Raw genomic sequence first — 11,707 nt, 5'->3', positions numbered from 1 at the left:
AGCAAGAACGCCAAAAACTAAAGAACGTGAAAAATCTGATGGAAGTTCCATGAAAAACAAGAAATATTAGGATATATTCCCCGCAAAAACAACTACAGTGCACTAGTCAAGTCTACCTATTCTTTAAATTATTCCAAGAAGCTCGTCTATGCATGCTATTTGTTACATGCATCCTGCAATTCAGAAAAAGCAAGATTAAAATTGCCCAGCATTTCTTTACGTTAGGGTTTTTGGAATTTAGTTATTCCACAAATAAACCTTCTATGTATGACAGTTATTCGTTTAAGGGTATTCTTATTTTTGGAACCTCAATTTAAGGCAGCAGAGAGCAAAAACTCACATTTCAAGATAATGTTGCCCTGAGTACCTAGCACTTTTGAGACGTCGAGCCAGACTCTCCGAAATGGAAAAACTCAAAACCAGTGGCAGCTTTAGAAGTGTTGCCAAAAACAAACACTTAAATAATAACTTTTAAAATTAAGTGATACACAACTGAAGTGCAACACCTGACTGGACAGGGTCATTTGCTGAATATATTCTGTTAAAGCTTAAAAACACCCACCCCCCTGTATTTCATCCTTACCAGGATCTTTGGCAAAACTTTCCATTTCCTCTACTGGGATGCAGTGTGCTGGTCGAGAGCTGTTGTCTGTTAAAACCTCCTTTAAGAAACCTCATTGGTGCTGTGGAAAGAACTGTTGCTGAATGTTTTAGGGCACTAGATTTAGACTCCAAAAATCTCAATCCAAATCCTTCACTCTCTCTTGGTGAAAACTGGGATGTCATCCAACTTCTAAGTATTTCTGGGCCAACGCCTTTATAAAAATTCACTAAAATAATGGGAGTTTCGTTCTTACACATCTTTAATTTATCTATGCCCTTATTCCTTCTTTTGCTTCCCTGCTGTAAAATTAGGCTGGTTACAAATAAATAAATAAATAAACTTTAAATAAAAATTTATTCTAATATTTTTCCTAAGTGTTTGTGTTTGACTTTTAGGGGAAGAGACAAGCTGCTGCAATATGTGCAAAGCTGCCCAATGCTCTCAGGTTTCAACTGCAGATGACAATCCTTCTGCATTAGTTATGCAGTGGTTAAACAAAAAAGAGCAACCACAATAATAGCTAAAAATGTAAGGAGCTGTTGAAATTAGCAGGTGCCTTCTGTTTAGATAACACATGTCAACAATAAAACAAATGTAGCTGCAAGTTAAGCTAACATTTCCTTTAAATATATTTTCTAACTGTTTTTCAATTTCAAGCTGCTCTTTTTATTTTTTGCATTTTTTTTTTCTCCCCCCCTGAATTTCCTGGCATTTCAGTACAAACACCAGCCAGGACACAGAGGCTACTGTCATGCTGGCACTGCAGGGTTGGAGAAAGGACTGCACACAAAAAGGTGTTTTGTCATCTTACACTCATAGTGTCTGTACAACATGACTCAACATTACAACTTTCATGTTTTGGACATGATTTGGACACAAAATACGAGTTCTGGTCACTGTCTGCAATAAAGGGGATAACTGTGCTGCACTTCCTTCGGTCTATATGGTCATAACATTAATAGTATGACAAAGTATAGTGACTCAAGGAAATTTGTCAGGGCTTTCTAGTAAAAGTAGTCATGAAGAAACTTCTGACATTGAGATTTTTCAGTCTCTTTTAAAAAACATGAGTAAAAGTTATATGGAAATATTTTATGGCTCTTGCCAAGCTGGAGTTTAAGAAATGTAAACGTATGTTTTACACACAAACATTTAGACGGGAAGGCAAATGTAGACATTCCTACTGCATATATTTTACTTTTGAGGGGAGACATTAAGTGGTTAATTTCTTTGTATTTTTCATATATAAATAACTTTATAATCAATTGATTTAATCAGTAAATACTAGACCTAGCAAAATAGCCCAAATGCCCTTTCCGTTTTCTTGAGAAGTCTGTGGCTGGACATTGTTGCAACAGAAAGTGCCTCAATACCAGTCGTCGTCATCTTCTAACATCTGGCTTCCACACAAAGCAAAAGTCTGGGCACAGCCTGCCTGAACCCACCCAGCTAAGCCTCCAGCCAAAGAGACCTTCAGCCCAGGCTTTGAGAAATTACAAAAAAAGCTCCCGAGTTACCAGCTTGTGCTTGAGGCCAAACTTACATCAGCAAAGTCATTTACTTAGGGGTTTTCATTTTCTCTACAAATTCAAGTCAGACTCTGTTGCAGCTCCTCCACAGCCCTCCTCTCCCAGCTGGAGGGAGAAAGCAGCCAGCTATCTTCCTGCTCAGCCACTGCACAAGGGAGGGGCACGTTATTCTGCCCCTTCCTGAGCTTCCTCTTTCTTTTACCATGCCTCTCACCACTTGTCTGAAGCCCTCTCTCTTCCCCAGTCACCTCTGCCACCCATGCTCCAACCAACAAGTGCCTTCATCTGCTCTCTTCTCGGGGCTACAGCAGCTGCTTCAAAAGTTTTGCTGGAGTTTTCTGCTCTACCATTTCCACTGAGTTCAGAGTGACAAGAGCAAAAACGCCAGGCTGCTGCAAGAGCTCTAGTGCAATCACACTGATGATTTAGAAAGTTTTGAATCGGGTAAAGCTTGCTTCATTTTTAGAAAACTCTCTCAAGTGCTACTGTTAACACAGCCAAGCCCTGAGAGGATGGGGGGGAAGGATCTAAGCCACTATTAACGGATACACAACGTTACCAACTAAGGCTTTGGAGGTGGGTTAAAACTGGAAATAACGTTTTGATTTAATAAAGTTATTGGAATTTTTTCTATTTATCGTAAGCAAGAAGATATGTCAAACCTTACTGTAATTCTAGCAGTACCAAAAGGGTAGCTGCATCAATTATTACGTAAACAAAAATCACAAAACTAACAAAAAAGAAAAAAAAATGCTAGCTGCTCAGACCTTAAGTGTGGCCTTCAGGAATGAGATACAAACAATCTAATTCCCAAAGAAGCCACAAACGATGACTCAAGAAACAAATGGACAGCAGTCAAAGTCAGGAAGCAACCCCAAATTTGCATATGCCCTTATTAAAACAGCTTTGCAAAATTAGGGACACAAGGGGGACTTTCATGCTCTTCTCTGAGGCACGGAAGGGAAGATTGGTCACCCAGAGAAAGTTCAGCAAAACTTAGGTGAACTATGACTACTCTCTTACCAAACTGTCTAAGCTTTTAATTTAACTGTTTCTTAAGACACCAAGGGCTTACTGCCTCCCTTGCCAACTCAAACTCGCCCTCAGCATATTAAAACACCATTTGATGCACCCTCGCTGTGCTGAAAGGGAAATGACTGATACATAATACGGGACAGATGAATACCCAGGGGAGATGTTCAAGCACTTTTTCAAGAAGGTTTTTGTTCAGAAAATGTCAATTTGCCAAAGCAAAAAAGCTGTCGCTAGAGAAGTTTTAATAAAACTCTTTTTGGAGAGTTTATCACATCTATACTCAAAACTGATGTTAATTCAAAAACGCCAGTTTGTATGTGGCCAGGCCACTCTCAGGTGGGGAACACTAATGCCCACCTTCCCACATTTTTAATTTCAGACCAGGCATATGAATTTTGGTCTCCCTCACGCCCAATGCTTGCTCTTTCTCTGGCCCTTCATTTACGCACAGCAAATGATACCAAGAAGCAGGATTGCCCCACAACCAACATTCTACTCGAACATATGAAAAATTCAGGATTAAATTCTTCATCTGAACTATGCAGAAAACAGGTCGGATGTCGCTCTCCTCCTGCACACAGCAGTGTGTCAGCCAGCACCGTCCCGCTCTGCTCTGCCTAACACCATCATCTGGTCTGGGCTTCTTTCAGAAACATTTATACAGCATTACAGCGGATCATAAACACACCTGTGTAAAACAGTAATTTTAAAGAGGAACTGGAGGGAGAAGCCAGGCTCGTTTGTATGATCCTCCTTACTTTACATTCACTGGGGAAAAAAACCCAAAGGTTTTACAAGCAACAAAACCTGGTTTCCTTCCACTTTATCCATATCAAACGTCTTTTTCATGCTTGCATTATTTCAGTTCCTAATTACAAGAGATAATCGTCAGAAGAACACAGAATATAAGCCTAAAAAGAACCCAAAACCTCATGCCTTAGGGTTTTTTTCAGACCTTGCCAACTCAAACTCGCCCTCAGCATATTAAAACACCATTTGATGCACCCTCGCTGTGCTGAAAGGGAAATGACTGATACATAATACGGGACAGATGAATACCCAGGGGAGATGTTCAAGCACTTTTTCAAGAAGGTTTTTGTTCAGAAAATGTCAATTTGCCAAAGCAAAAAAGCTGTCGCTAGAGAAGTTTTAATAAAACTCTTTTTGGAGAGTTTATCACATCTATACTCAAAACTGATGTTAATTCAAAAACGCCAGTTTGTATGTGGCCAGGCCACTCTCAGGTGGGGAACACTAATGCCCACCTTCCCACATTTTTAATTTCAGACCAGGCATATGAATTTTGGTCTCCCTCACGCCCAATGCTTGCTCTTTCTCTGGCCCTTCATTTATGCACAGCAAATGATACCAAGAAGCAGGATTGCCCCACAACCAACATTCTACTCGAACATATGAAAAATTCAGGATTAAATTCTTCATCTGAACTATGCAGAAAACAGGTCGGATGTCGCTCTCCTCCTGCACACAGCAGTGTGTCAGCCAGCACCGTCCCGCTCTGCTCTGCCTAACACCATCATCTGGTCAGTGTGTCAGCCAGCACCGTCCCGCTCTGCTTAACACCGTCATCTGGTTTGGGCTTCTTTCAGAAACATTTATACAGCATTACAGCGGATCATAAACACACCTGTGTAAAACAGTAATTTTAAAGAGGAACTGGAGGGAGAAGCCAGGCTCGTTTGTATGATCCTCCTTACTTTACATTCACTGGGGAAAAAAACCCAAAGGTTTTACAAGCAACAAAACCTGGTTTCCTTCCACTTTATCCATATCAAACGTCTTTTTCATGCTTGCATTATTTCAGTTCCTAATTACAAGAGATAATCGTCAGAAGAACACAGAATATAAGCCTAAAAAGAACCCAAAACCTCATGCCTTAGGGTTTTTTTAACAATACCTAATAAACCTCACCATAAATATAGTGGCCATTTTTTCCACAACACTGTGGATATGGGAGGGGTGAATGTCTAAGGTGAGACTATGAGATACGGTTTCAGGTTTTTATACATCATTTTAATTCAGATTTGACTTAATGACTAGGAAGAAACTATTTTTCTCTTTACCAAAAAAATCCTTATAAAAATTAAATCTATATTCACTAGGCCACAGCAGAGTTAAAGAGCTCAATAAATTAATAAATTTGGGATTCTTGGAAAGAGAAATTTAAGTATAAAAGTTCATTTAAGCAGGCATCCATATTTATGAAATTTTTAAGAACAGAAGTTTCTCAAAAGTGCATTGTCTTTTATAGTTCTCCTTTACAGGTTATTTTTAAAAGATGGTACACAAGAGTAACAACTAGAAAATTTCTAATTAGCTAAGATTCCAAGAGCATATACACAGCCATATTCTCCCCAAAATAATTTGTAGTTCTATGGCTTTTTTTCTAACAGGACTGTAGTGTTAGATAGCAGCTGCTGGTTTTGCATAGAGTTCCACTTTTGCATGTTTGAGTACAAAGGCATACTTTTTTCTGACAGAGCATGCAAAGTAATGGTTCAGGCCACAGCCAGAGCTTCTCCATGTTTGGTACAATATTGCCCACAAACGTTGTTTGTTTTCCCACTGACGTTAATGTGCTTTGGAACAGGCCAAAATGAATATGCTACTTGGGGGCATTTATTTTTAGCATCCAATTGACAATACAGCAAGTTAAATGCATGAGAAACACAGTTCTAGTAGGTAAGCCCCACTTACAAACTATATCCTGGAGACACAGACTTGGTAATAAGGAGAAAAAATTAAACAAACAAACCAAAAGAAACCTCCACACTGTCATTCCAAAAGCCAGATCTTTCTCCACAATAGTCTGCCCAATGCACTGGACCAGACAGATGAGACAGCCCATCCAAAGGCATTCCCTGTGCTCCACACATCAGTGCTGTTCATCATTCATGCCTTCTAAAATGCAATCCCTTGAGGGTTGTGACTGTCAATTATCACAACTATACACATTTGTACAGATCTCATTATACACTGAGTATGTGCGTGCAAATAAATATAAAACTTTATAGTCACTGTGAATATAAAAGGACAATTTATTTTAAAAGTGCATATTCCTGCAGATCTTGGCTAAGGATATAAGCCAGTTATAACTGACAATACTAGCAAGAAAAGAAATAAGAGTTTTACAGATTTATGCTGAGATGATCTTAAGGAAAATTTTAGATAAATATCAAAGATGAGACAGTTCAATGACTTTACTATCAGATAACCACAAAAAACACAAATGTGACTGAGTCAAATCATGTATAGCTCTGAACTTGCGTACGTGGAAGCTTTCTATCCTATATTTTCTGTCTCCGTCCTAAATACACTTTTTAGGGATGAAAGCTGGCATAGTGGAGAGACAAGGATTTTTGTTAGCAACAGCCTACTTTATATTTCAAAAAATATTTTCTCCACCTTAGGATGCTCAAACTATAACAATAACCAACATTTAGTTTAGTAATTAAGCCTATAAATGCCTGCCAAAGTAATTTTGTTATCAGCAGACATAAAGAAGCACTATATTCTTTGCGCTCAGCCTTAGGATGCACCATTACCAATACTACCACTCATTTGAAAGGAGATCGCATCTCAAAACTTTCAGAGAGTGCTTTTTAACTTAAAAACAGAGCTATGCAGTCTGCACAGGAGACTACTGTGCTCAGAGACACAGTGCCCCTTAACTTCAAACACCTATAATATAAAAATCTTCACCTGTAGTTAGCTAGCAAAGAGGCACTCCTAGCACATAATTTATGTGGCCTTTTGGGTATCTGCTTTAGGATCACACTAATTTTATCTGAGAAGCACCTGTGTTTCCTTCAGAAATTACTTGAAGAGTCTGGGCAACTCGCACATTGACTTCTAGAGCAAAATCATGAACTGAGATGGAAACTGCCATCTCCGCAAACGCCTTTCTGGGAAAGGACAATTTACTGGAAGAAAAACTGCAGTGTCCATGTCCCTGCCAACTGATACAGAACCAACACAGGCTTCAGGGTTACCACTGGCAACAGCCCATGGATCATTACTAAAATTAAAGAAATGGGTCAGTGATGACCCATCATCTACCAGCCTATGTCTGATATTTTTCCCCTGACCAACACTGTGGTTTGTTTTTTGTGGTTTTTGTTTGTTTGTTTGTTTTGTTGTGGTTTTTTTTGTATGTTTTTTTTTAGAAATCATCTCATTCTATACAATATTTTTAAGCTGAAGAACTAGTTGATCTGAGGGAAGTTCATCAGATCTTTCTACTGCCATAACATTTTCCATTCAAAAAAAAAAAGTTTAAATATTTATTAGTTACTTCTCATTTTCCTACAATCTATTTAAAAAAATAAATATTTGGAGCTTCTGGGTGCTTTGTTCTCTCCTGCTTCATGGACCCCTTTCACATGTCCTAAAGACCACCTCCCATCCCTGTACCACGGGCTGAGTAATACTACTCCAGACATTGACACACAGGCTGCTGGAATTGGTACAGTCAGGAAATTCATATCATTTCTCTGAGGTAAACAGTAAATGAAAGCCCTCAGGAAAGTCTGAATACCAGAGCGTTGGGTGGAATTTTTTTATGTTTTGGGTTTTTTTAAAAAAGAGAGAGAGTTCTTTTGAAAGTATTCTGTTACTACATCACGTTATTATAACCTAGGGCAGTGATGAGATCATTTCCACTACTAAGACAAGTTCTGGGATTTGTTTTTCAGTCTAGTGAGAAAGGCAGTTGCTTCACTGAGGCATGGCAAGCACACAAAAGAGAGTTCATCACCTCTCAGGAAGATGATAGCCAATTCTGCTGCCACCATCCGTGAAGTCAAAGATAAATCCTTCCAGAGATTATACAGAGCTTCTGTATAAAAAGAGGTAAACTAAACAAAAACAGATCAGTTGTAAACCCAATTTAAAAATGTGTCTCATGACTGGCCCCCCCCAGGCTTCAGCTGGGAGCTGGAACACCAGCTGGACCAGACCTGCAGAGACATACTTGATTTTATTAGTTAAACCTCCTTCAGGCTACAAGGCACAGATATTTTTGACATGTACTTTTCTTTAGAGCAACCACTGAAACAGGGACTAAAAAATTAGTCAAAAATTCGACTTTTCTTTAGAGCAACCACTGAAACAGGGGCTTCCCCATCAATGTCAAGTAAAAAATTAGTCAAAAATTCAGTTTTGCTCCCTCAAAGTCACTCCCCTTCTTAGGATACTGTCCTGAAGGATAAGGAGACTTTGATCCACACCAGTATTTTGTACCAGGTAAAGAATAAATTTGAACTCAATCTCCCATCTCTCAACTCTACACATTAACCATGGGCCATAGCGTACACTGAGCTTCTACATGTTGTGCTAGAAAGCTTCCATGCAAAACTAAGTATTTTCTCATATTTTGTAGTCAGTTTTCATACACTTAGGCTTCTAAGTTAAAGCAGGAGACACCTCCTTCTCTGGCTGCTATGCAAGTCTAGCCCTGATATCTTCCAGCCCAAGCCAACCAATTAACATAATTCAATTTGAATTCACAGTTCCGAAGTATAGAACAGCTTCAGTTCTACTGCCAATACTGTCTTCTTCTAACCTATACGCAAGTCACAGAAGTTGTCACATACACCAATATTGCACATCAACTAAAATAGACTCAAACAGAGACATTTTCTATTACAGCTGAAGTGATGTGCACCTGGAAAGTCACTGCTACATTGCACTGGATTTAGCAGTGCAATGGTATTGCCAGGAAAACACACCAAGGAAGAGAGTAGAGGTTACACAAAATGTCAGTGAAGCCCATTCAATGGCTTTGCAGGAATGCCTCTGAAAGAAATAGTCAGGGCTCACTCCATACTCCTTATTTTTCCCCTATGTATGACTAAAAGTTGAAGAACACACGCTGAAGAACACATGGACAAAACCAGATTGGCTGAAACATTTCCTATTCTGGCTATTTTAGGCCAGCTGACAAAAGTAATCTATTCAACATATCATGAAAACTCATAAAGGGCGCCTTATGAGAGCTACGTTCAATGAAATACATTCAAGTTAAAAGGAAATCAAGTCTGCAATCTTAGTGAAGCAACAGCACTGGTCTGGTTTGGGGTTTTTTTTTTGCTTTTTGTCTTATTCTTTTAAGAAAAAGAAGTTATAAACAGCACTTGCTGCCAAGAGTCAAACTGGTATCTTTCCAATGCAAATTAACCAGCCATGCAGGAAGATATTAAATTATGTGATCCAAGCTTAAATAAGTATTTCCATTTCTCTTTTGTTACGTATCCCTGTCACAGCAAAACAGGAGAGCGCAGAAAGGTGGTCATAAAGGAACAAGGTGGAGATTTTGAAAGACAACAATGGCAGAGGAGCACTTAACTCCACATTCAAAACCACTCCCCTAAGAGAAAGAAAATAAAATAAGCACATCAGTTTTAGGTTCACACTTTCTCTCTGAAAGTCTTAGTACACTGAACAACTCTTGGTAACCACCAAGAAGCTGATCCTATGAGTCAACTGTTTTATACAGTAAGCATCTGAGCCTACTGAGGTGCAGAAGACCAATATCTTCCTGCCACCTATATCCACTGCATTAAAAGCCCTACCCACACAATTGCACCTCACTTGGGATTAGACCTTTATGTGGTTTCCGAGTCCACATGCCTTCATCTGCAAGGTGCCTCCAAATTGAAAGTTTCACCGTTCACAGTTGAGGTAGTCGAAGGAATTTTCCCCAAAGGTAGGACATAAGTGCGGACAGACAAGCTCTGACATGTTCTGCAGGGGTCACACAGCCAACAGATGCTGGACCCTCAGCAGCTCCACTTCTCAGCCCAGCATGGTAATTCAAAGCCACTTTCAGTGGCTGCTCCAGGGAAGGCAACTGACTGTGTATCATTTCAAGCCACTGAGCTACTCAAGGGGGAAGGATGACCACCACCAGCACAGGAACTGGTCATGGGTATGCTACGGCCACAGCAGCTTCTCCAAGGATGCAGTGGAACTGACCAGAGGTCAACCAGGATGAGAAATTGACCTCTATCCATCAAAGTGTGAAAGTTTGTTCCCCAAAAAGAACATGTAACTCCATGAAAACAAGGGATCACGGTCTGTGATCCTACTTCCAATACATGCTAACAGATTCCTGCTGTAAGTCACACATGGGAACTCTTACAGACATTATTTTTTTTCACTTCAGACCAAAAAGAAAAGCTGCCATCGCAGACATTTTGTGAAAGTTTTCCTTAACAGTTAGATTGTTTTACTTCCCTATAAATTTCAAAACGGACTGCTTCACCACACATAGTATGCAGGGATAAGTAAATGAGATGGCAGAGCCTGCAGCAGCGGGTGCCAGAAATCGGTTCCAGCGACACGGGACAGAGGCAAGCACAAGCCTATCGCTCCAAGACTGAGGGACTGATCATGAGTAATGCAGTTTATGTAACTTTTGGAGTCTCCCTCTCTCCGTTTGCTGCACCCTCACCACAGGCATGGCCCCGTACCCCCGGCATTACGCGCTGTCCTGCTCTGGCACACGCGGCGAGCGCTTTTTCACCCCCTCGCTGCCTGTCTTTACCTCATGAAAGCTTCTAAACTCAAGCCTACGTGCTCGGTGAGGGCGGACGCCGCACGGCGAGTGTGTTTCTGACAGAAAGGTGAGGGGACAACACGGCCCCCTCAGCGGCCGCGGCGCCGACACGGCCGGCCGGGCAGCAGGTGCCTGACGTGGTGCCCGCGGGAAGGCGCCGCTCCGCTCCCCCGGCCGCCCTTCTCGACGCCCCTCAGAGAAGAGCTCTCAAACAAACGCCTGTCCTGCCGCGGGGGAAGGAGGGCGGCCGGCACCTCTCCTCACCACCGCGCTCCGGCCCGCCCCTGCGCCCGCTTCTACCGCCCCGGCCCGGGCCCTCCGCGCCCTGCCTGCCCGCGGGGCCAGGCGCGGCAGCCGCGCACCCCCTCCGCTCTATCAAGCCCTCCCGTCCCACCCCGCGGAGGAGCCGCTGATTGAGCGCGTAAGAAGGAGGCACCGCGCTTACGGTTGCCTGGGGTCCCGCGGGCTCAGCCATCCCTCTCGGCTAGGGCAGGGTCCCGTCCCCCATTGCAGGCAAACGGCACTTTTCACCCGCCCGGCGGGGGAGGCGCCAGCCGTCAGCTGACCGCCGCCTTCTTAAGGAGGCGTCAGGCGCCGGCGGCTGGCGAGGAGGGGAATCACCGGGGCTGGGGGCGGTTTTCGCCCTTGGGCCGCTCCGGGGGGCGCACACGGCGGTGGCCGGGGTGGCCAGGCTTGGCTTGGCGGAGGGCAGGCAGTTTGGGAGACTGGGGGACAGCCTTAAGGTTGACCTGTCCGCCCAAGGGCTGGGGCGCGCGCTCCCGTGAGGGGAGGAGCGAGGGCGGCCGGGCGGTGCTCGAGCTGTCTCAGGGGGTCAGCGGCCCTCCGGGGGGCCTTCTCCCCAGCGGCGTTAAGTTGAAGCCCTAGGAAGCATCGAGGCAGACTGTGACCAAAAAATAATAATAATAAAAAAAAATAGAGAGAGAGAGAACCATAGAATGGTTT

At 42.4% G+C, this 11,707-nt stretch overlaps 1 protein-coding gene across 1 annotated transcript in view; it reads right to left on the bottom strand.

Annotated features, from left to right (window-relative positions):
• PLA2G4A (phospholipase A2 group IVA) overlaps window positions 1–11,303 on the bottom strand; it is a 99,336-nt gene extending 88,033 nt beyond the window's left edge. Inside the window, exon 1 of the mRNA XM_014948870.1 lies at window positions 11,190–11,303. The gene's annotated coding sequence lies outside the window, so the exon portion shown is untranslated. The remainder of the gene's footprint in view (window positions 1–11,189) is intronic.
• Between the last annotated feature and the right edge of the window lie 404 nt (window positions 11,304–11,707).

Source organism: Calidris pugnax, unplaced genomic scaffold (genome assembly GCF_001431845.1).
Source record: "Calidris pugnax isolate Ruff unplaced genomic scaffold, ASM143184v1 scaffold30, whole genome shotgun sequence".
In the NCBI taxonomy this organism is placed as follows: Eukaryota; Metazoa; Chordata; class Aves; order Charadriiformes; family Scolopacidae; genus Calidris; species Calidris pugnax.
Note: the sequence above shows the minus strand (reverse complement) of the source record. Positions and strands in the feature narration are given on the sequence as shown.